The 13035-nt window shown below is 44.7% G+C and overlaps 1 pseudogene; it reads right to left on the bottom strand.

Annotated features, from left to right (window-relative positions):
• Positions 1-1920: 1920 nt before the first annotated feature.
• LOC136495622 (uncharacterized) lies at positions 1921-5508 on the bottom strand (annotated as a pseudogene).
• Between the last annotated feature and the right edge of the window lie 7527 nt (positions 5509-13035).

A 13035-nucleotide genomic window follows, 5' to 3' on the forward strand; every position in this document is an offset into this window, starting at 1 on the left:
TACAAGTTAGACTCTTGCTTCAGTTTATAGAGTTCAGTTTTTCCTTCTAAATTTCAGTTTGCTTATTCAGTACCTATAAGTAAGGACATAGCGAGCAGAGTGCTGTTTACAGCCTCTCTTTGCTGAGACAGGCTGAAAAGGTAGATGACCATCACTACTGGTCTACTGTAGGTAAACATCTTATTTTCAAATCCCTTTCTATTCTTGCATTGGAGTATATATGACCAGAATGCAATGAAATCAAGGCCATAATGACATAATGATATGAAAGTGCTTGAACATAATTTTTTTGCCAATTGGTTAGGCATGACTAAAGTTTTGCCGATGCTGCAGTCTTTGTCATGTTTAGCTACAACCTCTCTGCAGCATGATTTGGTTGACTTAATTTAAATGGTTTATGTATTTAGTAATCATTTAGTTCCCCTTTAAAAATATCATGTGAATGTCTTAAAAATGAAACATCAGGTTTATGTAAAAGAATGTGTGCCTAGAGCTAAAGCTGCATTCTTCATAGGCTGTAACATTAGTACCATATATATCTGTGTCCATAATCTCAAATTTTTTACATATATATTAGGTTGCTGCCGTTGGGTATATCTAACATTTGCTCAATTGTATAATTAGATTTTCAGCTAACAGATTACAATGTTGCAGCAGTATTTCTTTCCTAAAATCTCCTTCATAGTATAACAATTCTATTGATTCAAATCAGTTTGTTTGTTGGCCAAAGTGCTTCCTTTTGACTATTTGGTTTTAGATTCTGCACCTCTGCAATTTACAGTAATATAGTTGTTTATCCCTTTGTTGGTTCCACCAGACAAGTAAATTTTCTTGTCATTGTCTGTTAAATGAACGTGCTTCCCCTGCAGAAGATGTTTTAACCTATATAATCTTGTAAGAAGAGTGCAACTTTATCACATTGTGATCACCACGCCTTTGCTTGTTTAGTTCATGAGATCATGGTGGCCGTGTAAAAAGAGGTATTGGAATATGTCTCATGATAACAAAGAGAAAAGACGGGCTAAAATCAAGAGCGTCCATGTAACTATCGTGCAAAGTAACAGACTATGGCCGGGGTTTCCAAGTTGGCATTGACGAATTCAAGTGCACCAATATAAAAAAAATTCATGATATAATTATAAATTATCTTTGCCTACTAATACTTACATATTCTTTCTTATTCTTGATAGCCAAACATCTGACAATCTAAGCAGTATTTATTCTTTTGAGCATACTATAGGTCACCCGTACCTTGTGCTATCTGGTTTTGCTCAATTATTGTGGATTCAACAATGCTTTAGGTAAATTAACAACTATATAATAGGTATGTTTATATCTACTCTCGCCTTAGGGCTATGGTCTGGTAAGTATATAAAAAAAATTCTAAAACCACAACTTCAAGTATCTAAAAATCGTCATATATATATATATATATATATATAAGTTGTAGTCTATCATAAATTTAAACACGTGCGTGTTGCACCTACATGGCTACTAGTGTAGCAAATAAGCTATACATATTTATGGATGTAAAAAGGTTTTGTATTAAATTTATCAATACTAAACAATGGGTTAAATAGGTGTTCACCCCTTCTAATAGCATTTAACTTTGTTCCGTTTATTACGAAGCTCTCAAGAGCTTTAGCTTTGGCTTCTCTACCTCTTGGTAAAACTTCACTAAAAGTTAGCTCATAAAACGCGAAAACCTTTTTTCTCAGTTTTTACCATTTCAATCATTCAAATCTTTAAAGGACCATTTATAGCCTAAAGGCAAAATAGGCAATGTCGTCCTTCAACTTTTGCTCTTGGGTCAAGTTCGTCCCTGAACTCTTGCGAGGATCAATTTAGTCCTCGAACTCTTGCTCTTCGGTTCAATTTCATCCTCCATTTGAGCTGGACATCCACGTTGGCATGCCAGATTCAGCCAGATGTCTTAGGATTTTGATATGCATGTTCAAAGCCCATATTGCCCTTGCCATTGTTTATGTACAGCCGTCTCTCTCTCCTAACTAGCTCATTTCCATTTAGCAGCTTACTGCACAGCCGGCTCTCCCCTTCCCCTCCACTGTAGTTAATCGCCAAATCGACAGCACAAAACTGACAGAATGTATAGATACACAGGCATGAAATTAACACAATGTTTCAGGTTCAAAGTAGCAGATGCTGACGCAAATATTTCAGGTTCTGAGTATAAGTTGCTGACACAAGAGCCATTACAAAATGTAATGCAAATGACAACAAAGTCTTCTTAGATGATACAGACTACTGTCACGATTTATTCGGCCTTCCTCTGCTAGTTGAACTAGATTTAATCTTTGCAGTTGCACGCCCGCTTGTAACATTGATGGTTGCTCTTGCAGACAAGGTGGCACCACCTGCACTTGTCTCAATGACAACAAAGGCATTCCTATCAGCAGTGGCTTTAGCTTCAGACTTCGACTTCCCAAAGGGCACTACTCTTCTCTTTTGACCAGTCTGCAGAGCAATTGAAATTAGATTGATGTATTGGAATAATACATAGAGATCGAGTGTACATTAACCATTTACTAACCTGAATAAATGATGAACCAGTTCTTTCACTATAATACAATCCGTAGCCCTCAATTGCCTTTCTTTTAGTTGACTTTGTGCTCAGAGATGCAGCTTGACCTTTTCCTTTAGATTGTGCTGTTTCAATGGCCAATGGTGCACTACTATTGTGAGAAGGATTATTCGATGTCGAGTCCTGTTGCTGCATAACAAAGGGGAAAAGTTAGAGCCATCTCATTGTTATTATCTCCAGGAACAAAATAGAAAGCTAAAAAGGTGAAATGTATAAACACCAGCTGAACAGAGCATGTCTTAGTGTTGTGTCCAAGGCCGTTGCAACGTGTGCATCTGATTTTAGTGCCAACTCTAGAGGATTTAGTGCTCGAGTTCATTCGTTCTGAAGGATCCATCCTCCTTTTTGTTTGTGGGCGACCTGGCATCTTCTTCACTCTAGGAGGCAACGGTTTAGGATTTGGAGACACAGGCCAAGCAGACTCATGCTCTACCGGTTGGAGGACATGCTGATAAGTTATCTTGTATTGGTCAATAGATAAACATGTATTTACATAATTGTTCGGCTCATCTGAGATTGTGAACAGGGCTGCACAAGCATGTCGACATGGGATACCCGAGACTTGCCAATATCTACGGGAGCATGTCTTTTGTCCCAGATCAACCGTGAACCTCCATTTCTTGTCCCTCACTTCAAATCCATTTGCACCATTCCATAGGACATGACAGTATTGGGTTGCATGCCTAATTTTATTTACCTTCCTGAGAATGTTGGGGCATATTGTCATTGCCCATCTATCACTATTGCTTCTGTTCTCTTGAATCCTTCTTGTCACCATGATACGTATTTCCTCTAACATGGCAAGGATAGGTTTAAATCTTGCATCTATAGTCCAGCTATTGAATGATTCGCTCACATTGTTATCAACTGACTCGCAATTGGATCCAATTTTGAACCAAGCCCGACACCAATGTACTGGTTCTATTTTTTGCAAATCAGCCCATCCTTTAGGTGTCTTGGCAGCTAACTTGTTCGCAGGGGCGGATCCAGCAGTGGGGCGGGGGGGGGTGCAAATTACTGTAGAGCCCCTATAAATTTTTAGGCAAAGTTCTATAGTGTAGGGGGGCTGAGACTTAAGATCGAGCAGCAGTGTTGTTCAGTCCCCCCTAAAATATTTCCTGGATCCGCCGCTGCTTGTTCGTGTAATGATTAAGCTGTATCTCATTACATGACTTTGCAATCTTCCAAAATCTCTTTTGGTACTCCTATAGCCTATGTTTTTTTCTCCAGTTTGCATAAATGTGTCATGCACACATTCGATGCTCAGCCATTGGAAAGAATAGGTCAATTGCCTTCAGCAAACCCTTTTGTTTGTCTGTAAGGAACACCCATCCTTCAGCACCATGTGGGATTTTCAAATCTTTTTGAAGGTGCCCAAGCAACCATTTCCATGAATTTACATTCTCATATTCCACAACAGCCCAAGCTATAGGGTAAATCTAATTATTTGCATCTCTCCCAATAGCTAACAGCAGCTCCCCTTTCATAGGAACCTTTAGAAAGCAACCATCAAGCCCTATCACCCTCCTGCATCCATCTAAGAAACCCCTTCGACATGCATCCAAGCAAATATACATTCTTTGAAACACATGGTCCTCTTCCTCAGGATCAAGGGCAATATGCACACTGCTACTAGGATTACTGCGCTTCAGCTCAAGGGCATAGTCAAATAACTTAGAGTACTCTCCACTCCGAGCATCCATGACCTTCCTAATAACCTTTGCTTTTGCTCTTTTCGCCATTGTCAATGAAATCTCGACACCCATATCTTCTTGTATTGTCTCCTTCATTGCTCTAGCCTTCCATGCTGGGTTAGCCTTGATAGTACTCTTATAATTGTCACATATTCTACTTGTAGATAATCTTTTGTTTTTCAAGACTGGGCAACAATGATGGTTGGGATTATATGTCACAATCTGAAACCAGTCAGTTTTGGAGTTGTATGAAGCATGCACAAGCCAAGGACAACCTTTCCATGAGCAAACAGCCCTTAACCTTTTCTTGTCATTCTTAGGAAACCTAATATTTACCTTCATCTTCAGTGCATACCTTTCTATTGCATCTTTTAATTCCTTCTTGCCTCTAAAACACATGTCCAAGGCAGACTGAGGTGTGTTCACACGGCTATCAAATATTGGAAACCTGCACTTCCTTCTCTTGGCATCAGTCTCACTATCATCATCATATGATACATCTTCATCTGAATCAAAATATGCAATGCCATCTCCAAATTCATTCACCTGAACCATACTGTTAGGATCATTCCCTGTTGGAAGATCCATTGTAGTGGGGGTGTCCTCAGGAATGCCTCCTCTCTTCTTCCTTTTTGACATATATGTTTCATAATTGTTTCTTATCTCCTTTGCTTCATCGTCCTCATCAGATGTGAACCCTGTGGCTTCACATTCACTATCTAAACCATCTTCTTGTTCATCTTTAGTATTTGGTTCACCAATCTGTGCATCCTCTGTAATTTGGCCACCATGATGTGCATCAAAATTTAAGACATTTTCATCTCTAAACAGGTCAAACACAGCTTCATCTCCTGCTCCATCTTGTAAATCCGTTTCACTAAATTTAACCATGTCCACATCAATTAATTCTGTGTATATATCCACTGCGCCATTAGATCCTATTGCATCTACCATATCAAGGCATGACTTATCATCTACCAGCATCCTCATCCCAGTATTCACTACTACACCAAATGGCAACCAATACATCCTAACAGACCTCTTAAAAGTTGTGTGATCCATCAGATGGCCTTCAAGTTCTGGGATGGACAGTTTATCCTTATCTATATGTGAAACTCCCTCATCTCCATTACAATATTGTACTGATGATCCATCAAGAACAAATACCCCATTGAAATGAAATCTAACAACCAGTACCTCTGAATCTCCCATCTTCTCCTAGCCCTATAGGATGCATTCTAACATTAGATTTTAAAAAAAAAACCAACATGCTTCTCAGCTCCACGAAGTAAAATGCAAAAGAATTAGCATACCTTTATGTACCGCTGGTTGGTTCCCTCCTCCTCCGTCCAAGAGGGCCACGGCTCCATGACCAGCCCCTGGTTGCTCACCTCAAAATCATGGTCGTGCTGCTGTTGAATCCCCTCTGGTCCAAACAAATCCTACGAGCAAGCTGCTTCCATGGGGTCGGTGACTGGAGAGATGGCTGGGGGGTGCTCAGGGGTGGCGAGCGGGCCTGGCTGCGGCAGGCTTGTTGGCAGGGAGGGGCGGCGAGGGTCGGCGACCCGAGTTGGCTAGGAGGGGCCGCGCTCGCTATTAGGGAGGGGGTGCCGAGGCGTGGCTAGCCAAGCTGGCTCGGAGGTGGCGGCGCGCTGGTAGGGAGGGGTGGCGAGCTACGCTACTGGGAGGGGCGGCGACCTGGTAGGAGAGGGAGTGGTCGGGCTCGATGCGGCTGCTCTGTCCAAAACGAGTGCAGGGTAAATTGGTCATTTCAACAGGAGTTGGAACCCTAAGCTGACTGGTTGCTGAGTTTGCACGCCAACGTGGACGTCCAGCTCAGATGGAGGACGAAATTGAACCGGAGAGCAAGAGTTCGAGGACTAAATTGATCCTCGCAAGAGTTCAGGGACGAACTTGACCCAAGAGCAAAAGTTGAAGGACGACATTGCCTATTTTGCCTAGCCCAAACAACATGTTTGACCTATATATGATTACCATATAAACACTATTTAAATGAGTGTTTAGGCATTTACGCTATGCCAAAACAGCACAAAGGAGACATCTAATTTAGTGACGTGAAAATAAAACACGTATCTAGTGTGTATCACAGACGTATCTATACATGGCCAACCGGGCTGTACGGCACAGGCATGGGCATGGCCAGGCACGTCACGCCTAGGCACGACACTATGCGGCACGCTAGCTAGCTGTGCCATGCCTGTTGGTGCTGCCGCCTTGGCCCAGACACAGCACTATGGTCTCCGAGTCGTGCCATGCCATGTTGCGGGGCACGATGGCCCACAGTTCCCGTGCCGGCCCAGGCTCGACGGCACGCCTAGCCGCCGCCGTCGCCGCGCCCGGCCACCGCTGTCGTCGTGTTGACTCCGTGTAGCCATTGTAGATCCCGCGCCTAAGCTCGCCATAGATGTAGATCCGATGCGGATGCGCCCGTGGCCGAGCGCTACCGCCACGGTGACGTGCCCCCGGCTAAGTGCTGTCATCACGTTGCCACACCGTGGTCGCTGCGCCGCTCTCCAGCTCCACAGCGCCGAGGTCATCGTGACGCCATGGGATAGGAGGAGGAGGCACCGTGGGCAGCAGGGGTGGAGAGTTTGGGCATAGGACTGAGGAATCGGACATGGGGAGGAGGCTGCGAGAAGGAGGAGGACGAGAGGAAATTGGGGAGGAGGTAGTGGGGACCGTGGAGTACATGGAAATTAGGAGTTAGGGTTTGGGAAGGTGATTATATACTCCAATCCAACAGCTGGAAATCCCTAAAATCATCCAATGGCTACAAACTATCGAGCCACATCGTGCTGGCCCAAAATTCATGCCGTGCCCATGCCGGCACTATGGGCCGAACCTCCGTCCTAGGCATGGCACTACCACCAAGCCGTGCCAGGCACGGACACGGTGGGAGCCAGGCTGGACGGTCCTAGGCCGTGCTTCTTCATGCCGTGCTTGGGCCGGCCTATAGTGCTAGTGCCAGATGGCCAAATATAGACGTATCTAGTAAAAACGTGTCATTGATATATTGGCTCTGAAGATACAGGTCACGTGGGAGCACATATTGAAGACACAGCTCAAGAAAACGCATCTCTGGTATATGAGTGAGACACATTTGTTTTAAGATATGTTATCATAGACATGTTCAATAAACACATGCACCACATATGAAGGGTTCAGTGAATTTACAACTCAAGTTCGGGCATTTGTCTCCACTCTCTCGTCGCCCCTCTCTCTCCTTTGATAGACATTGTCGGGTTCATAAACCCAGGGTCCCTCACGGACCGGCTTCCCAACAAAGGCTCGGCCTAAGCAGACAATGTGCAACTCATGGGCCGGCCCAAGTATTGGAACAACAGGCCAGAAGGGCGATCCAATCACCGACCGGAAAGCCTGGCCGAGGAGGAATGGCGCCCATTTTTTGACTCCGACCCTCCTCTCTGACTAGAGCACTCACTTTGATCTCCAGCTCACCTCAAGATGGCCTCTCCGACCGAAAGGCTTGGCCGAGACACTACTTCTGACTCCGACCCCACGTCTCCGACCAGGGTACACAAAAACCCTGTTCACTGCTCTTCTTCGACTGGCACAACCAGAGCCGACTAGGACCGACCGATCAGGAACGCCCGCCCGGAAAGGACCAGGGAAATGAACGGAGAAAGCAAGGCAAGGCACCCAAGTCGAACCACGATACTAGGGACCATACCTTGTACACCTGCAGAAATAGTACTCCACAACCACTTTGACACAAACAATGTTGTAGACGCCGACATTTTCCCTATAGTATTATGGGCACTATTAACTCTCATACGGTAAGGCTCCCCAACATGCCTCTAGGCATCGACAGTGTTGTGGACGCCAACATTTACCATACCGAGTGAACATGGTAAAACCCCTCACATGCCTCTAGGCATCAATAGTATAGCAGGTACCGACATCTGCCATACCCGAACAAGATGACGCAACCTCCCACGTGCATCCAACATCCAACAGTGTTGTAGGCGCCTACCATCATCCTGTGCCCGCCGGCGTGGGCAGCAAGGTTTAGAAGCATACATACTCTCTCTCCCTCTCACTTGTAAGGCCATCCCATTCATCTATAAAAGGGGATGCGCTCTCTCCCAAGAGACTCAGTTAATCTAGGTCGATTCAAGTGCTTCCAGATTCATTAGATCGATCAAGTTCACTAGCTCACAACCACAGAACTGCCAGGTTCGGACCTCAAGCACATGCTTGATCACTTAGCTCATAGCGGAGCTCCTATCGCTCTTAGCCCTTCCGACCGGAGCCAACTGAACCTCTTACACCCCCATCTTTCTCCTTCTCATTTGTAACCCCACTACAAACTTTGAGCACCTAGGCTCAGGAATAAAGTCACAGACCGACTCAAACTGGACGTAGGGCACATTGCCTGAACCAGTATAAACCCTATGTCATTGAGTGCTAGGCCACCTCCGATCACAACGTACGACAAAACTACAAATATTTACTTGTTGGTCATTTTTTGCACCGACAGTTGGCACCGTCCATGGGGAGGACACTGTACGTTCAACACTTTTTGGTCATCGGATGCCCCACTTTTCCGCCACCTTTACCATGGTGGGCCTAGGCAATATGATTCGCTTTGGCTCACTCGAGTTTCTTGCTCTCCCACCAGTTGGGATGCGGGTTCCACCCATCTTCGAGCCATCCCAGGCCTTCCTCTTTGGAAGCCTGGACTTCGTCGCCGATCGGCTCGGCATACTACATCTCTGCAAGGAGGCTCTCATTCTAGTGCCCATCGGAGGGGTGCCCTCCATCAGCTCTAGGACGCACGACGACTTCAACAATAAGGCCTCTGCGCTTCATTTCGAGCAAACTCTCTGCTCAAACCCCACTGTGAGTAATGTACATGTTGTTATTTACTTGCTATTTTTTATCTTCCGCCGATTACCTGGAGGGACCCTATTGTCCCCATCGCAACCGCCATACGACTGGTTCCCCTACGACCTCATGTCTCCCACGGACGCGTACGCCTGGGGGCTCTGAAGGATGCCGGCGCCACCCCCTCTCACGTCCAAATTCGTGGGGATGGCGAGCTATGCTCCCACTTGTTTCCTCGACCTCATGGATGACGATGTTGAGAGTGACGGCTCTAGCATCGGAGACATGGCGCCAAGCCACCATTCGTCCTGGGAGTGCGCTATGGCGGATGCTCTGGGACAGCCACCGGTGGTAACAGAGTCCCTACAGAGTCACACCCCTCTGGACCCTCATGCGGAAACTACCGAGCTCACATGGGAGCACGGCGAGGAACTACGACAATAGTGGTTGCCCCAGCCACCGACTGCACCTGTGCACTCAGCGCACCACACTACGCCCCGCGCACATAGACCAGCGAGTGGCGCTCGGGGTTGTGCCCGTCGGGTCCAGCGCAACACCATGGACAGGGGAACGATCCCCCATAGTTCGCTCGAGCGAATCAGAACATCGCCGCTGTGGCAATGCTTCTACGTGGCCTTCCCAAGCCGAACAACCCTTAGGAACAAGCAATCCACCGGAACCTCCGGGCACTAGTGGAGACTGTCACCATTCAACAAGCGGAGAGTTGTCCTTTAGTTTTTGATGCTAAAATCTTGGTATGGCTGGTCTGATGCTAGCTTCAATGAGTTTTTGCATGTTCTTGCAAAACTCCTTCCAAAGGGGAACAAAATGTCTGCTAACACATACTATGCAAATAAGGTAATCAGTCCACTGACTATGGGTGTCAAAAAGATCGACACATGTAGGAATCATTATATCCTATATCGAGGTAATGATTACAAAGACTTGGAGAGTTGTCCGAATTATGGTGCGAGTAGGTATAAGATAAATAAAGACTATCTGGAGGAAGAGAATGGAGCTTGTGTAAAGATAGGGAAGATGCAAAAGAAGACCCAAAAGAAGACCAAAGAGAGTTCAAAAACCAATAGCAACGAAGAAGTAGACCATTACGCGCAGAGAAGGATTCCTACTTTGGTGATGTGGTACCTCTCCGTGGTTGATCGATTGAGGTGTTTGTTCGTAAACCCTGAGGATGCAGAACTTTTGTGCTGGCATGCTTCTGATGAGTGCAAATGCGATGGAAAACTTCGACATCAATCCGATGTCAAACAGTGGCAAAATTTCAATGACACATACGAGGAATTTGCTGATGAACCAAGGAACATGAGGTTCAGGCTGAGTACCGATGGAATGAATCCATTTGCCGAGAGGAGCAACAAGCACAACACATGGCCGGTGATCCTGACCATCTACAACCTTCCTCCATGGCTATGCCAGAACCAAAAAAAACTATTGCTAACCGGCTAGAATATAATGTTTGGGCATATGAAGTATCTGACAAGGTCGCGCGCTTTACAGAATGCAACAAGCCGACCAGGACATGCGGTTTACTGAGGAACCATTTCTTCATGTGGAAAAAGGTTGGGTATCTCAACCTGGCCAGAATAAGCGAGAACGAGCACACAATGATCATGGGTCCTGATCATGACTTGTTTGTGGGCAAGACCGAGGCTGAAATAGAAAAAATTAGAGTGGAGGAGCAAGACAAGCAGGAAACTGCAGTGGCCACCTAAATAGGAAACACATTTCTTCAATACCAAGATAGGAGAATTGTATGTGCACCGTACATGTTCAAGTATGTGTTGGTCATAAACTCCCTTAATAATTTTTATTTATAGATTTCTTACTATCTCAACACCTGACTTCATTAAATCCATGCAGGGGCCATTGGGTCTATATGTACATTTGGCTCTACGATGCATGGATTCTGGTCCCTGACTCCGTAGATTTCCCACAGAGCAGTTATAAAAAATTCATCGATATTTTACAACAGGAAGTCGAGATTTGCATGCGTGTTTTTCCACATTTCTATATTATCTATGAGATTTTGGATATGACGTGTTGAATTCATTCGAGCTCTGTAGGGCATACAAGTTCTATAAGTTCAAGGGTGGACGGTATGGTTAAAAAAGCCAAAAAACCGCTATCAGTGCGGAATAAATATCCGATAAATTTTAAATAAGGATACATATATTTGTCTTGTATATATGTACACATAGCAACTATGTAGTAACCAATTGACAACTCTTATATAGTGCCACAAGCAACCACCTGGATCGGTGCACTATGGGTACTATGTGTGCGAATTCCTCAGACAAAATGGGAGATACACCAACAACCCTAATGAAGTAAGTAATAGTCATATGCGAAGTTTTGTCATTACTGATGCCTTCTCTATATTGGATAGTTGTAAATCTTATTATGTTTTTTGCAGATATACAAGTGTTCTCCCATCGATAACTGCCTCAACAATGGAGAGCCCATGAACATTTGCGAGGACTTTAGCCGGTTCATCATGAAAGAGATAACTCACTTCGATGGGAAGTATTTTGATCTAGAGTTAGAATTAGCTAAGCCACAATACCGAGATCTCGTAGATATTGCTAGGCTAGAGCTAAACCACGAAGATTATTAGAGAAGTACGTCATGGGGACCAAGCTGGCTATGAGTGGAAAAAACTTTGTTTTATGTATACATTATTAGCGTGTGATGACTATACGGTAGACCGCAACAAATATTGCTTTTTTCATGCATGCAAATATAATTTCTTGTGATTTCTATTTGGATTCGTTTCAATTTGTATACAATAATTCACTGGCGGGAAATAAAAACAATTCACTGGCGGGAAATATATGGCGCCAAATTTTGAATTTTAAAAACAATTCACTGGCGGTTTTGCTAATAAACCGTCTCTAGAAAAAGTATTCTAGAGGCAGACAGATTTTGGTGAACCGCCTGTGCTAAAACAGTTACACTGTCGGCTGACTTAAATGTACCGCCAGTGCAAATACTTTAACACTGGCGGATTGTTTACTTCAACCGCCGGTGTAAATAATATTATCACTAGCGGATGCCTTAGAAGAACAACCAGTTAAAATGTGTTAACACTGGCGCATCTTAACTAACCGCCTGAAGTATTTTAGTTTTCCACTGGCCTTGCAATGCCTCTAAAACTGCCAGTGTTGAGCTCCAGTGTACCAGTGGAACCCATTTATTTCTCAGGATCTCTTCCCCAAGGGGAGGAATTGAAGGAACTAGGAGAAGAAGAGACACCTGCTGTCGACCATGTCGGCGAGGTCGGGCGGTTCGAGGAAGCAAGGAGGCGACTGCCAGTAGAAACCTCCGAAACCCATGGCCACCATGTTATCTGCCTCCACTCCCTTACTATTCTTGTTCTTGTAGTTTCTCGTGTCTACCTGTTCACTTTTCAGCTTGTGTTAGTTTGCATCTGCGGCCTGCCCACTCAAACTCTTGCCCTTACTTACGTCTAATATACTGATGTGCTGCCTGTCAGCTATCATAGGCTTTATGCGCATTTATATTCGTACAATGGAACAATGTGGGATTGTTTCCGTGGATGGGCAGGTGGCATCTAGCCTTTATGCAATTCAAAGCATTTGGTGCGCTGGATGGATGTAGATGTAGATATGCTGCATGAAGAGGGGATAGCAGTAGATGGAAGGAAACGTGGACAAGCGGCTCTGGCCCGGTGCTGCCAAACTTGTAGGATCGATACCAACATATATACCATACCATGCTGCATGCGCCTGCCACTCTATCTTCTAATAATTTCATTAGAATTCAAAGTCATCTGACACTTTAAGTTCATAAAGTTCACTTATTATATCTCTTATTCTAGATCCTATATTC

The sequence above is a fragment of the Miscanthus floridulus genome, chromosome 12 (genome assembly GCF_019320115.1).
Source record: "Miscanthus floridulus cultivar M001 chromosome 12, ASM1932011v1, whole genome shotgun sequence".
NCBI classification, from domain to species: domain Eukaryota; kingdom Viridiplantae; phylum Streptophyta; class Magnoliopsida; order Poales; family Poaceae; genus Miscanthus; species Miscanthus floridulus.